The following is a 13,348-nucleotide window of genomic DNA, read 5'->3' as shown; positions in this document are numbered from 1 at the left end:
TTTCTAGTTAATAAAGGAGTAACTAGGGGTAACCCTACTTGCATATAACGGGTACCTAATTATCTCCCTAAATGAGTACATTCTTAAGGTTATTAAGCTTAACGCCTAATTTATTTATATCTCTAATATAAAATAGAAATAGGGTGTTTATAGAAATAACGTAAAAGGTAATATACCCTAAGGGGGTTTGGACCCTAATTGTGCCAATAAAGATTATAGTACCCTTGCTAAAACGAATTGTGTATTAGCCTGCCGTTAAATAGTTAATCTAAATAGAGCTATTAAGCTGCTAAAGGGCTTGAACTTAAGGTTCTCTTACTATAGATACTCCTGCGGCTCTAGTATCTGGTATAATACTATAGAAGATGTTTACTGAGTATCTATTATTAAAGGAGAACGCGGAACTCTCCCTTAGCTTGTTAAAGATATCTAACTTCGTAGTAAAATAAAGCGTAAATTAGTTATTAAGAATAGTAATAGTTTATATACTATTTACCTTACCATACTTAGTAAAGTATTAGTTGGGTAAGTACTCCTTAATTTCTATATCTATAAGGAGCTGTTTGGCCTTATTAACCTTACCCTTAAGATCTTTTATGCCTTTATATTAAACTAGGAAGCTTTAAAAGTAGGCTATAGTAACCTTATAATTTTTAACATTTCTTATACTTTAGCGGAACTTATTATATACCTCCTTTTATTTATTAAGAGAATGCCTAGTTAACTAGCAATTTGGTTTCTTACAAATATAGCACTTTTTTTAGCAATTACTTTAAAATAAACCTCTATGAGGACCTCTACCTTTGCCTTATAGTTATTAATTATACTCTTTGCTGTATTACCTACCCTAGCTACTATATATTTGATTAGTCTAGTTATAATTATATTAGTTGGGCGGGTTAATTAAAGTAGGTTAGAGTTAGGCGTTAAATTGCTGTACTTCTTAAGAGCGTAGAGCGGTGCTAATAAAAGATCTTAATTAAGTATATACTTCTTTATAAGTATTTACAGGATTAAAGAGAGTAAGGTTATATTCTTTAACACCTTAATATACGCTAATAACTTAATTATATAGGCTAAAGTCCTCTTAATATAATTTAGATAAACCACGCTAAATTATCTAAAGTTAATTAAAGAGCTTTTAAAGATAATTAAGCTAAGGGATACCTAGGTTTATAGCAATAATTCTTAGGAAGGTAGTCTCTCTTTATTCTAATATATACTGCTGCTTATTCTCTTCTGTTTTAAAGTAGTATCTTAACTTATATATTATGCGGTTAAAATTATATCCTTTTCCTACCAAACGATTATAATAGAAGGTACTAGCTTGGCCCTTAAGTATAACGGAATAGGCGTTATAGTATTAATTAGACTCTATTTTTACCTTTTAGCAATAGTTATAAAAGATACGTAGTTTCGAATTAAGAACATTGTATAATTCTCCGCTAAACTTCTTCTCCTAATCTAAATAGAGCTTTGTAAGCTCTATAAGCAATTTTAAACTACCTTTAATTTAAGATTAAGATAGAGGAGGTAAGAGTTATATTGTAGGCTATAGTGGGGATGTAGGTCTAGTTAGTGGAGTCTAAAGGTTAGTAAATTGTAAAGTAAGGGGATCTTGTGCTTACTTATGTTAAGAGGCAGTAGTTAAAGTTATGGGTTAAATTAGTAGATTCTAGGGAACTAAAGATAGAGGTAGAGGCGATGGATATAGAACGGAAGAACTTATGCCTAGAGTAATAGAATTAAAACGCGTCTCTTATAGTATATTACTTAGATTCTATTATAAGTTAAGCTTCCTTATAGTGCGTAGTTGGTGCTTAATCTCTTATACAGTCTATTTGTGCTCTTTTTTTACATTAAAAACCTACTTCTAAATGTTATCTCTAATAATATCCCCGTCCTTAGAAACAAATACTCCATTCTCCTAAAGGAGGTTATAGAAGTCCTATATAATATCCTTATTCATAGGGGCCTATATTTTCTTTATCTATCTAATAAAGTCCTCCTTTATACATTCCCATAGCGCGGTATTGTTATATTTACTATCTTATAATATACTATACGGTATAATAAAAATCTATTTAAGTCTTATTTATTAGCGTTTATAAGGTTAATTATAGCTTTATTCTATGTCTTTGGGTTAATATCTTCCTTATACTTCTTTGGGTAGGTTAACGCCATAGTAGGTATAAAATTGACGGGGTGTTGTATATTGAAGGTAGGTAGGATTTTTGGTTTTATAGGATCTTATAGGTTTGCTGTTAAGAGGTAGGCAATTTAAGATATTATTTAACGCGTTTTGGATGTTAACTTGGGACCTTAGGTTTAGTAATACTTTTAACCTAAAGTACTTAACCAAATCTTTGTAAACGCAGTTATTCTATATAATAGACGCAACTTAGTATCTCCTAATACTTAGTAACACTTCTATTACTAGTTTTCCGTAAGTTTAAGGTAGCACAGTATCGCCGGGATCTATTCTATATAAGCGTATATAGCACCCCTATATAAGACTATCTCTTTTATTTAAAAACCTAGCTGCTCTATAGTTAACTGTGTATTTAACCACTAATTAGTATTAGTTATATAGGGTGACTTACCAATAACGACTACTTAAGTAGGGTTACAGTAATATTAGTTAATAAAGCTTTTTGATTGGAATAAGGAAGGGCGAGAAGCCTAAGGCTCCTCGCCACGCTAGTGCCGTGGCAACACGTGATGGCAACTTGCCATCACGTGACGGCAAATTGCCTTATTCCCGACAATAGTTAATATATAGCCGTATTATACCGTCTACTTTCAGTATAAAGAGGATAGGCGCTTTAGTAGGCAACTTACTAGGCCTAATTTAGCCCTTTTTAAAAGCACTATCTAGGTACTTTTATAAGATCTATAACTCTTTTTATAAACGGTTATAGAGGGGCATTTATAGTAGCGTCTTACCTTCTTCTAAGTCGATTATATAGTTGTACCTAGAGTTTTATAGTAGTATACTTACTAACTTATTAAAAAAGATATTAATTTCCTCCTTATATATATATAGTAGGCTAGGGGCTATAGAGGTTAAAGCAACTATTATATAATAATAATTCATTGCTTAACGTCCAATTCGGATCTCTATTAGGCCCACGCGGACTACTCCTTATATATATATAGGGAGAAAACTCTATTTAAGAAAACCCCGTAATCTATCTCCCTGCCTTTTAGGACTCGCCTATAAGGCGCCTGCGAGTCACCTATAGTGTTCCTACTACTTTACTTTTTAACCTCCTTAGGAACCACTGCTGCCGTAACAAGCCTATAGACGCGCTAGTATCGCAAACTTTACTCTACTACTATAGAGTTATTAGGGGGCGCCCGTTGCTCGCCCCCCTACCCTCTATTACTATTTCCCTTATAACCCAGAACTGGTTTAGTATATTTTAGCTAATAAGCCACTAGGTAACCGCCTTAAGGCCTTTTTATATTAAGAGTAGTATATTATAGTTCTCTGTGCTAGCTACTAAAAGTATTACTTTTTGGTTAGTATATAAGGGGCATAACAGTATTATATATTTTAGTGTCTATCTTAGCCAGCTATATTTATATCTTAGGCTACCTACTAAAACGCCTACCTGGTAGAGCCAGTCTTTTAGTCCTATTATTCCTATTCTTAGAAATATCGCTATTATATTTTCTACCTTCGTTAGGCCTTCTCGGAGCCCTAAAGTGTTTACCCCCTATAGTATTAACCATGCTATAGCTTAGGTTCCTCTTATCTTAGTTAGCCTCTATACCTTTAACTCCTATATACCTCTCTAGCGTTAGTCTAACTAGTATTATATTACGGTAGATAGTTTTCTAGCATTCCTTTATGCTCTACTTTAGCTCCCCCCCCTTTCTTACTATTATCTTTACTGGCCTCTTATATGTCTCCCTTCCTCCTCTATATAGGCCTAGGCCCTAAAGCAGCACTATTCTTCTTCTACTTTCTTTACCTGTTTCTCTAATATGTCTTCCCTACTTTAGGGTTATTAGTTTATTCTCCTATAGGGCGCCCTAAGGTCCCTCCATAGTTTGTTTAGGCGCGTCTTAATATACTTTATAATATTAGAGTTACGTTTATTTTAGGCCCTTTATATTACAGCGGCTTTAATATATAGTTATAGGGGGGGAATATTAGCTTCCTTTTTAAGCAGTACTGTGGCCGTTTGCTTATATCCGCCTATTATACTCTAGAGGTAAGCTGTTTAGACCTTTTAGAGTAATTTAAGGAGCGACTTAGGGGGGCCTTTTTTAGATTCTCTAATGGCCCAAATACTAGACCTATACGTTATAGTTGGCCGGACAACTACTATATATAGTAGGCGTAACCTCTAAAAGCATAGGCCCTATATAGAATTGACGATCCTAGATAATATAATATACTATACTTAGCCCTTATAGGCCGCTTGCGCCATATATACGCTCTACCGGAGCTTACTATCTACCTATACTCCTAATACCCTTAGGCCCTAAACTGGTTAACCCCTAAAGCCTTAAATACGGATTATATACTAGAGATCTATAAATTAGTTACGTTTTCTTATAAAATAGATTAGCTGGTATTTCTCTAGTAAAAATTAGACTCTATATTATCTTGCCCATTCTATATAGGTATTATAAGCTTTCTCTAACATTCTATAGTTCTCTACGGCTAATAGCCCATATATAATTAGGTTTATATTATTAATAAAGCCTATCCCCTAGGTCGCCTCTTCCTTAAAGGAGTTAAGTAGGTTGCTTATAAGGAAAAGGAAGAGTATAGGCAAGAGGGGTAATCCTTATAGTATTCCTATTATAACTATAATAGGGGGGCTCTAGTATCCGCTAAAGACTAGTAATATTTCTTTCTAACCTATAAATCCTTAAATAAATTATATAATCCATTCTAGGAAGCCTTTTGCCCTAAGGATATATAGGAGACGCTTATAAGGTATATTATCGTAGGCGCCACTAATATCTAGGCTAAGCATTAATACTATAAAGTCCCTTCGCATCGCCTATACAGATTTAATAGTAGTAGTAAGTAGCGTAAGTGCTAATAGTGTTAAGCGGTTCTTTCTTACCCCCATTTAGCTCTATAGTAGTAGGGCGTATTCCTTAGCCGTGTCTACTATATAGTCCGCTATTACCTTTTCTAAGATTTTACTAAGGGTGTTTTCTAAAGCAATAGGGCGGTAGCTTCCTAGGATTAAGTAATCTGCTTTACCTTCTTTTTATAGGACAACCGTTATTATAGATCTTTTAAGTTGTAGATAGTAGCCTATAGCAAAGTATGCTTTGGCTATATCTATAAGCTAGGGTGCTATAAGTAGTCTACAGATCTTTAAGGCCTTATTTAGAATCCCATCTAGGCCTAGTACTATATTATTTAAAAGGCGGCTAATAGTTCTAGCCATTTCCTCTATTATTATATCGCTGTTAACCTATAGGCTAGGTCACTAGTGCTTTACCCGTAATATCACTAAGGTCTACTAGAGCTGGTTAGGGGAAGAACCTTTTTATAAAGATCTTTACCTTCTTATTATTATTATTAATAGCCTATAATTCCCCTACTCTTCGTAGGAGTAGTAGGTATAAGTCTTCTACTAGTCGCCCTACCTTTTTCTTTACCTATTTCGCTATAGCCCACAGGCCCTTATTATAGGGGAGGCTTGGGTTAAAAGTATACTCATTTATAAATCGTCTCCAGTTGTTCCTTGCTTCTTTTTTTAGGGTATTCTTTAACTAGTTTCTTATATCTTTATATTATCTCTTATCTTTAGGGTTATAGCTACTTAAGTATTTCCTTCTTACTTATTATTAGCTAGCTATAAGAACCGCGCATTATACGGACCATACGTATCGCGTATAGGGGCCCGGTTTTAAGATTAGGCAGTGCTCTTCCAGCCTATTTTTAATTGCTGCCTAAATCCTTTCTAGTCTTTAGTTAATTTCCTTAGGGGTAGCTAATAAGCCTTACTTATTTAGTATTGGGTGGATTTCTTCTAGGTCTTAGAGTTGTTATTTAACTATATTAAGGAAACTGTCTGCCTTAAATATCCTTATTACGTATCTTTTACTATTTAGTTACGCCTTAATGTCTAAATCTAGCTATATCTAGATAGGGATATAGTCTAAGGTAAGTGCCTATTCTTCTTTTGGGTTGTACCTTTTAAGTCTCTAGTATAGGCCTTCGTCCATAAATATAAGGTTAATTGTACTTCTAGCGGATCCTCATTACCATATAATTACTCTAGGGGGGGTAGCCAGCTTAAGCCCCCAGGTGTTTATAGCTTTTAATAGGCACTCTACCTATTATTTAGCAGCGACGTAGATACCCCCCCACTACGGGTAGTAGAGGTTTATATCTCCTAATAGAATAGACTCTATGCCTTTAGTTTTAAGTAAGCTTATTACTAATATAATATTCTCTGTTTATAGGATCCCTTTAACCCTAGGGTTATACACATTAATAATTTATACCGGTCCTCTATATATCTAGATTGTTGGCCGTCAAAAACGGATTCTGCACCTGTACGTGGTGACGGCTACGAACCTAGGTCTTCGAAGTTCAGACCCAGAGCCAACGCAGAGACGTTATATAGCGCGTGCAAGTAGGACCTGGTGGTTGTGTGCGTTGTGGGGCGTAGTGAAAAGTTTTCACATAGGATGGTGAGATCTCGAAAACCACTACTAACGGTACCCCTTTATAATACAGCCACTAGTTCTCCTACTAAGCACCTATATAATCTAACGTAGATAAACAGCTTTTAAAAGCATCCCTTAGCCCCTAATAGAAAGCATTAACGACCTTATATTAACGGATAAACGAGCGTATAAGCGAACGAACGAATAAGCAAATATACGGCCCCTCCTAACCCCTAGGGCAGTCGCCCGCAGAGCATGCGGTCACTCGCCGTTTTTAACTACTAAATACTACCTAGCAGCTTGGATTGCGACCCACGGTTTTCCCTATCTCCTTTTAACGGAGTAGTAACCCTTAGAGAGGGCTTAGCTGGGGCCTAGGCACAAAAGATACCCAAATAACACAATATCCCGCTCGCTTATCAGTATTACAGTGGTTAGAACGGATGAATCCCCCTTACGCCTTTAATGGCTCTAGGGGGGGGGAGGCAAGGCGTATATAACAGTGGTCTATATAAGAGATAGCGTATAGGGGATGGGCAAGATATAGGATATAAAGAGACAATAAGACACAGCAATTAATTAGCAAGGCCTAGCTGGGATGTAGTAAACCCTAGCTTTAATAAGCTAGAGAAGGAAGCAGTGGTTCCTAAGGAGTTTAAAACATCTAAGGAGGAGGACGTGCAGTAGGCCCGTAGGGCCGCTGCTATNTGCAAACATNGNAAATTGGGGTTTTTTATCCTACTGAGGCTGCTTATAGGGTTTTTCCTCCCCTAACTGCAGGGTTTTCTTCATGTAAATTATAAGTTTTCCCCCCTGTGACGGAGTAGTCTGCGTAGGCTAAGATAGGATCCGTATCAGACGTTAATTAAAGAACTACTATATCTAGATTGTTATAACTACAATATCTAGATTAACTGCCTACTTTAACTATAAGGATAGGCTAATAGTTTTACTAATTATAAAGCATACGCGTATGGCTGCTTTTAGTTTATATAGGAGCTAGAATCCTTGGGGGTAGTATATTAATTATATATAGGTATTGTAGTACAGCTCTTATATAGTAAGGATATAGTATTTCTCTAGGTCTAGACTATCTAGTAAGGGCCTTACAAGACGGTAGTTTGTGTTGCTACAGTTATACTATATAATAGATAGGTAGCGGACCCCTGGTAAGGGTCCTTCGCCTCTTTATTATTCCTTACTTCTTCTATTTCTACTTTCTCTAAAATATTTAAAACTTCTATCTTTTATGTCTGCACCCTAGTTACTACTCATTTTATATAGAGCTTTCCATTCCCGTATCTTGTATTCCTACTAACGCTTCTATATCTAAATCTATTATTATCTCCAGTTCTTCCCCTATTCTTACTAGTTGGCTATATACCCTTTAGGAGTTAGCTATAAATGTTATATTTACTACATTAAGTCTAATTCTTAATTGTCCCGGTCTTAAGCTTACTATAGCTATCTATAAGGGTCTTCCTATAGGGCGTCCTCTCCCTTATATCCCCTATAACCCTTATATCCCTATATAGTCTAGTAATATCACGCGGCATCGCTTCTAGCCCGTTAAGGCTTAGGATAGCTAGCCTAGCCCCCTAGTATTAAAGGTAGGAAACGCTAGAAAGGTACCTACGCCCCCCTAGCTTATCGCCTATTGTTTCCATTTATATAACCTAGCGTGCAGTTATTCCCGCAGCTATTAAGCCCTTACCTTCCATCTCCTATATTTAATGCAGTCTTCTCTCTCCCACGCCTTATATATGCTTTAGTAGCAGTTTACGCATTTTATTTAGTCTTAATTTAAGCAGTGTCTTATATTATAGGGGCCTACACAATAGCCGTAGCATACCTATACTACGCATATAAATTAGGTATGCCCCTATTATACGCAGCGATAGCATTATTTTAGGCGGAGTCTGTAGTTATAAAGCCTTGCGTCGTATATAAGGCCATTTATAATAATACCTTTTTAAATAAGGAGTTTTTATATTCCTAGTATATATATGCTAACAATAAGGGAGCCATACGTTCGACTAGCGTTTCCCTAGCGAGTCTTTAGCGACCCTTATATTCTTTTATTATTCTTATTATATACTTAATTTATATTTTCCTATTAAAGCTATTAGATTTGGGTAATCTTAAGTCCTAGTATAAGGCGTTCCGTTTATTTTACTATCTTATATATAGTTGCTATATTGTCCGCCTAGCGTCCCTTTTCTACCCTAAGGCTTAAGGGAACCACTAGGACTTTAACTAGGTAATCTTTATAGAGCACTTTTATGCCAATACGTTCTCCTAGCCTGTCCTCTACCCTAACGGCTCGTTCCTTTACCTATTAGTCCCTTAGGGTAACTCTAATATCTCTGCTCCTAAGGTATTAGACTATAACAGCGTTGTAAACCTCTTTATAAATCTCCGTAAGGACTTCTATTTCTAATTATCCCCTAAGCCCCTCTACTTTTTCTATATTTAGTTATATTATAATTATATACCTAAATATTATCTTTAGGGGGGTAGGTTCCCTATACTATAAATACACAGCTACGGCGGCCTAGGTGCGGTTCGCCAGTAAGAAAGGGTTTTATTTATTTTTAATTTTACTTAGCCGTTAGAGGATTTAATTAAGGGTTTACTAAAGGGGCGCCTAAGGTTCGCTGGGCTAGCGGAGCCATTCTACTAGCTGCATTAGTTCGTTATAGCTAACGGTTACTCCCCCGCAACTACGGATACTAGACGCGTTTAATAGGCTTTATATTTTATTAGATACCTTCTTAATAGAGGTCTTTCCGCTTTATGGTATAGTATTCGCCCGTTCTTATTATAGAGGGCCATTACTAGGCGTGGATCTAGTGGACGCGCGCGAGTGCGAACCACCGTCATTTAACGTGTGCCTCCCCTGCGATGCATGCATCTCAGGGGGATTCTCTAGGTGTTTTTTAGGGTTCTTTTGGTTAGTTTTAGTCTTTTTAGGCCAGGTGCAGCAAGAGCTCCAATTTTTAGCAACTATTATATAGTAGTATGCTTCCGGGAGCTAGTAAAGAAAAGGGTGCAGCTAACATATATTTTATAGGTATACTCACACTAAGAGTATATATAGCTCTGCTATAGTATACTTAATAGTTTTAGGGTTTTGATTACCTCCCCCTTATATATAGGTAATCTACGCTAGCACTAAAGGGTCTCTATAGGTACTTACTACCAGTGACAGCAGGTCCTCTACTATATTTATAACCAGTATCTCTATATCCAGAGGGTCTGCATAAGTACTCGCTGCTAGTAATAATAGGTCCTCTATTATATTTATAATCGGCATAAAAAAAAAGTCTTCTAGCTATAGCAAATAGACTATTTCACTAGCTTTAATATCTACTAGGAAAGCGTTAAGGGTAACTATCTAGAGGTATCTAGGGTTTAAAGTACTCTAGATAAACTATCCAGAACGGAAGCTAATTAATAGATCTACTTCTATAAGCTAATCCTATCTAAAAACTATATTATAACTATTAAATAAGCCGCCTTAAAAGGCCTGCGGGCTAATAGTATAAAGGGTACCCTAAAAGTCACTAGTGGTAACTATTAAATTATAAGCGTCCCAGATTATTATTTAGTTGCTATTATAAAAACGTATAATAGGTTTATATAAATATAGCGCGTAGCGTATAGGTAGGTTAAACTTATAGACAACGTCTTAATTAATAAGGTTAATTTGGTATCTATTATTATATAAAGTATATAGGCAAACTTTACCTTAGGGCGTATCTATTATAATATATACTATAATGCGTTTCTTCTCTTCCTTTATATTAGGCCCTGGTTATAGTTAAGAGAAATACGCTACTAGGGCTTTAGGTTTTCCAAAGACTAAGCCGACTTCTCTTTATTAACCTACTTTTAGTATTCCTTACGGTGGCCGCCTACGGTCTTTTAACTCGCCTACGTAGTACTAGCGTCTGGGGGGTCCCCTAAGCCTAACTCTATAAAGCCTATACTACGACCGCGCTTTATATATAATAATTTACCGCTACTACTTACGCGATCTTCCGCGAGCTTTATAGTATTAAGCAATTACTCTATACAGCAGATTTTATTAAAAAGGTCTTCAGCAGTTCTTACCTATTAGGTAAAGTTCTAGCGGAAGAGCTCTACTTATAGGTAGGCTAAAAGATATAAAAACCAAAAGTCTACCTATTATTTAGGATTAATAAAAGGGGTATATAAAAAGAGGTCCTCTAAGCTATCCCATGCGCCGTCAAGGCGCTACCACAATTTATAGTCCGTGCGCAAACACCAGAACATCAAAATTTTAGACGATTTGGTTGGTTCGCTTACTATAGCGCCTATATTGACAGCGCATGGGATATATACGGGCTAGGAAGACATTAAACCTCTAGTTCTCCTTTATAATAGCCATATAGTACATTATAGCGTTATTAAAGCGTCTCATTATAGGGTTCCTAATCTAGTCTTAGACTATAGTCTTAAACTTATCCCATAGTAAAGGTCCCTTATCCTTAGTACTTAACTGGCAATAAACTAGTTAGGCGATTATCTTCTCTTTTATAAGACCTTCAATGGCCCAGCGCGTACGTCGCTTACAGTTATAGTCAGCGTTATTAACCTTAAATTGGTTCTTAACTGCGGCAATCTACCAGTTAAAATACTATTAAGTAGTACCGCTAATATTAGGTAGTAACTTCTTAACTAGGGCGTTAAGATTTATTTGGCGTATATATTCGCTATATAACTTATACTCTTTACTAAAGAGGCAATAAGAGGGCTTTATTAAATTAATAATGCTCNNTAAGTTAGCTATTTTCTTANNTAGCTTATCTAGCTCCTTTATATCAGCGGTATTAGGTAAAACATTAGTAACCTTACTAAGCTCCTATTAAGCCTAGGTATATAAGTTAAACTAATCTTTAGCATTTATAGATATCTAATCATTTTAAGGTTTAGAAGGTGGCTTAGATACTACTAGTATACTTTTAGTAGTTTTATCTACACTAGATCCTAAGGCGTTCTGCGGTTATATTACTAGCGTATTACTATTAGGTATAGGCGTTAGTTTTCTTTTTAAAGGTATTATAAAAAAATTAAACTGGCTATCCTCCTAAGGGGGTTAGTAAGAATTTAAATATAAGGTAAAAATATAAATAGGGAGTCTAATAATAGAACAATAGGGTATATTATATAAACAGAGACAAATCCTTAAAAAAAAGGAGTCTATATACGAGGTAGAAAGGGATTTCCTTAAATATATATAGAGCACGTACCTTACGGGCGAGTTACCCCTAGGTTACTCTAGGGTCGCCTATACCTTACGGCTATATAACTATTTACTTAGGTTTCACCTAATAAGTAGCGAGGATAATAGCGGCGGTAAGCGCTAAGTTATAACTAGAAGTTCTAGATTTAGTAGCTAATACTAGCTATTAAGAACGCTAAGTTATTATAAATACCCTTAATTAGCTAATCCTACAAACTAATAAAATAATATTCTTTCCTCCCTTTTAATTAAGTATAGAGTTTAAAGCTTTAAGAGCTTTACTACCTAAGATCTACTCCATCCACCAATTAAATCACTTAAATTTACTTTAAAGCAAGCCTTAGTCTATCCTAAAGCTCTATATTAGCTCCAGTCTAAAAAGATTACTAATAAGCGGTAAGAAGGGAGATGTATTAAGAAGTTATAATCTATACGTTAAATAAGGTAGGTAAATAGCCAATAATATCCTATAAAGGTGGCAGTAGTTAAATAAACCTCATATTAATATAAAAGCCGTAGCTATTAATAATAAGGAGCCTCCAATATCTTCCTTAGCGCGCCTTTACCTTTACTTTATAATTAAATAGTATAGTAAGCCACGTAAAGCCCAAATCGTTATTCGTCTAGCCTATTAGCGATAAAAAGAAGCAGCTCTATTTATTAGGGTCAAAATCCTATAATTATGTCACGGAACCCCACCGCAGGGGCCTCCATAGGAGAGCCCCGTGCTCTCGCGTACACCTCGCGTACAGCTTATGTCAGCTACGCGTAGGTATATCNCCTCCTTACGCCCTTAACCCTTACGATCGATCGCGCAACGTCTTATAGACTCCTCGAATATATACGTCTTATAGCCACTGCCCCGTCCCGTAACATTACGTTACGCCTTTTTACTACCGACACCCAGCCTATAACCAATTCTACGTCTCTATAATACTATAGGCGCTACTAAAAGCAGCGTGCCTATAAGTTACCTTACTTTATACTTCTAAGGAACCTATAATAGTAAGATAATATTTCTTACTAGCTACTATATTAAACCTAAAGAATAATCCAATACCTATACTTAACCTACAACGCCAATTAATCCTAGGAGAATTTAATTTATCAGCCCTAGCCTTAACCCCTAAGGAGATAGATACCAATAATGTCTTATCTTTTATTAACTATATAACTATAGATAAGCAAGCGAAAGGGCTACTACCTATTAAAATTGAAATATAAGACGCCAAGACGTTTGCAAAAATAGTAGCATAAGAACCCGATAAATACTACCACCTTCTATAAAACTACTACCTAAAGCTTATATAAGCTAAGATGCGTATTACCTAAGATCGCGATATTATCTAAGACCTATAAGCTCGCGAGGCGCTCGCCGATAACACGTGTTAAGAAACCGAAGACAACCTCTACGTGTCTAAACGC

The sequence above is a fragment of the Cenococcum geophilum genome (assembly GCF_001692895.1).
Source record: "Cenococcum geophilum 1.58 unplaced genomic scaffold K441scaffold_48, whole genome shotgun sequence".
Lineage (NCBI taxonomy): Eukaryota > Fungi > Ascomycota > Dothideomycetes > Gloniales > Gloniaceae > Cenococcum > Cenococcum geophilum.
The sequence above is the reverse complement of the archived record's forward strand: the minus strand, read 5'-3'. Positions refer to the sequence as shown.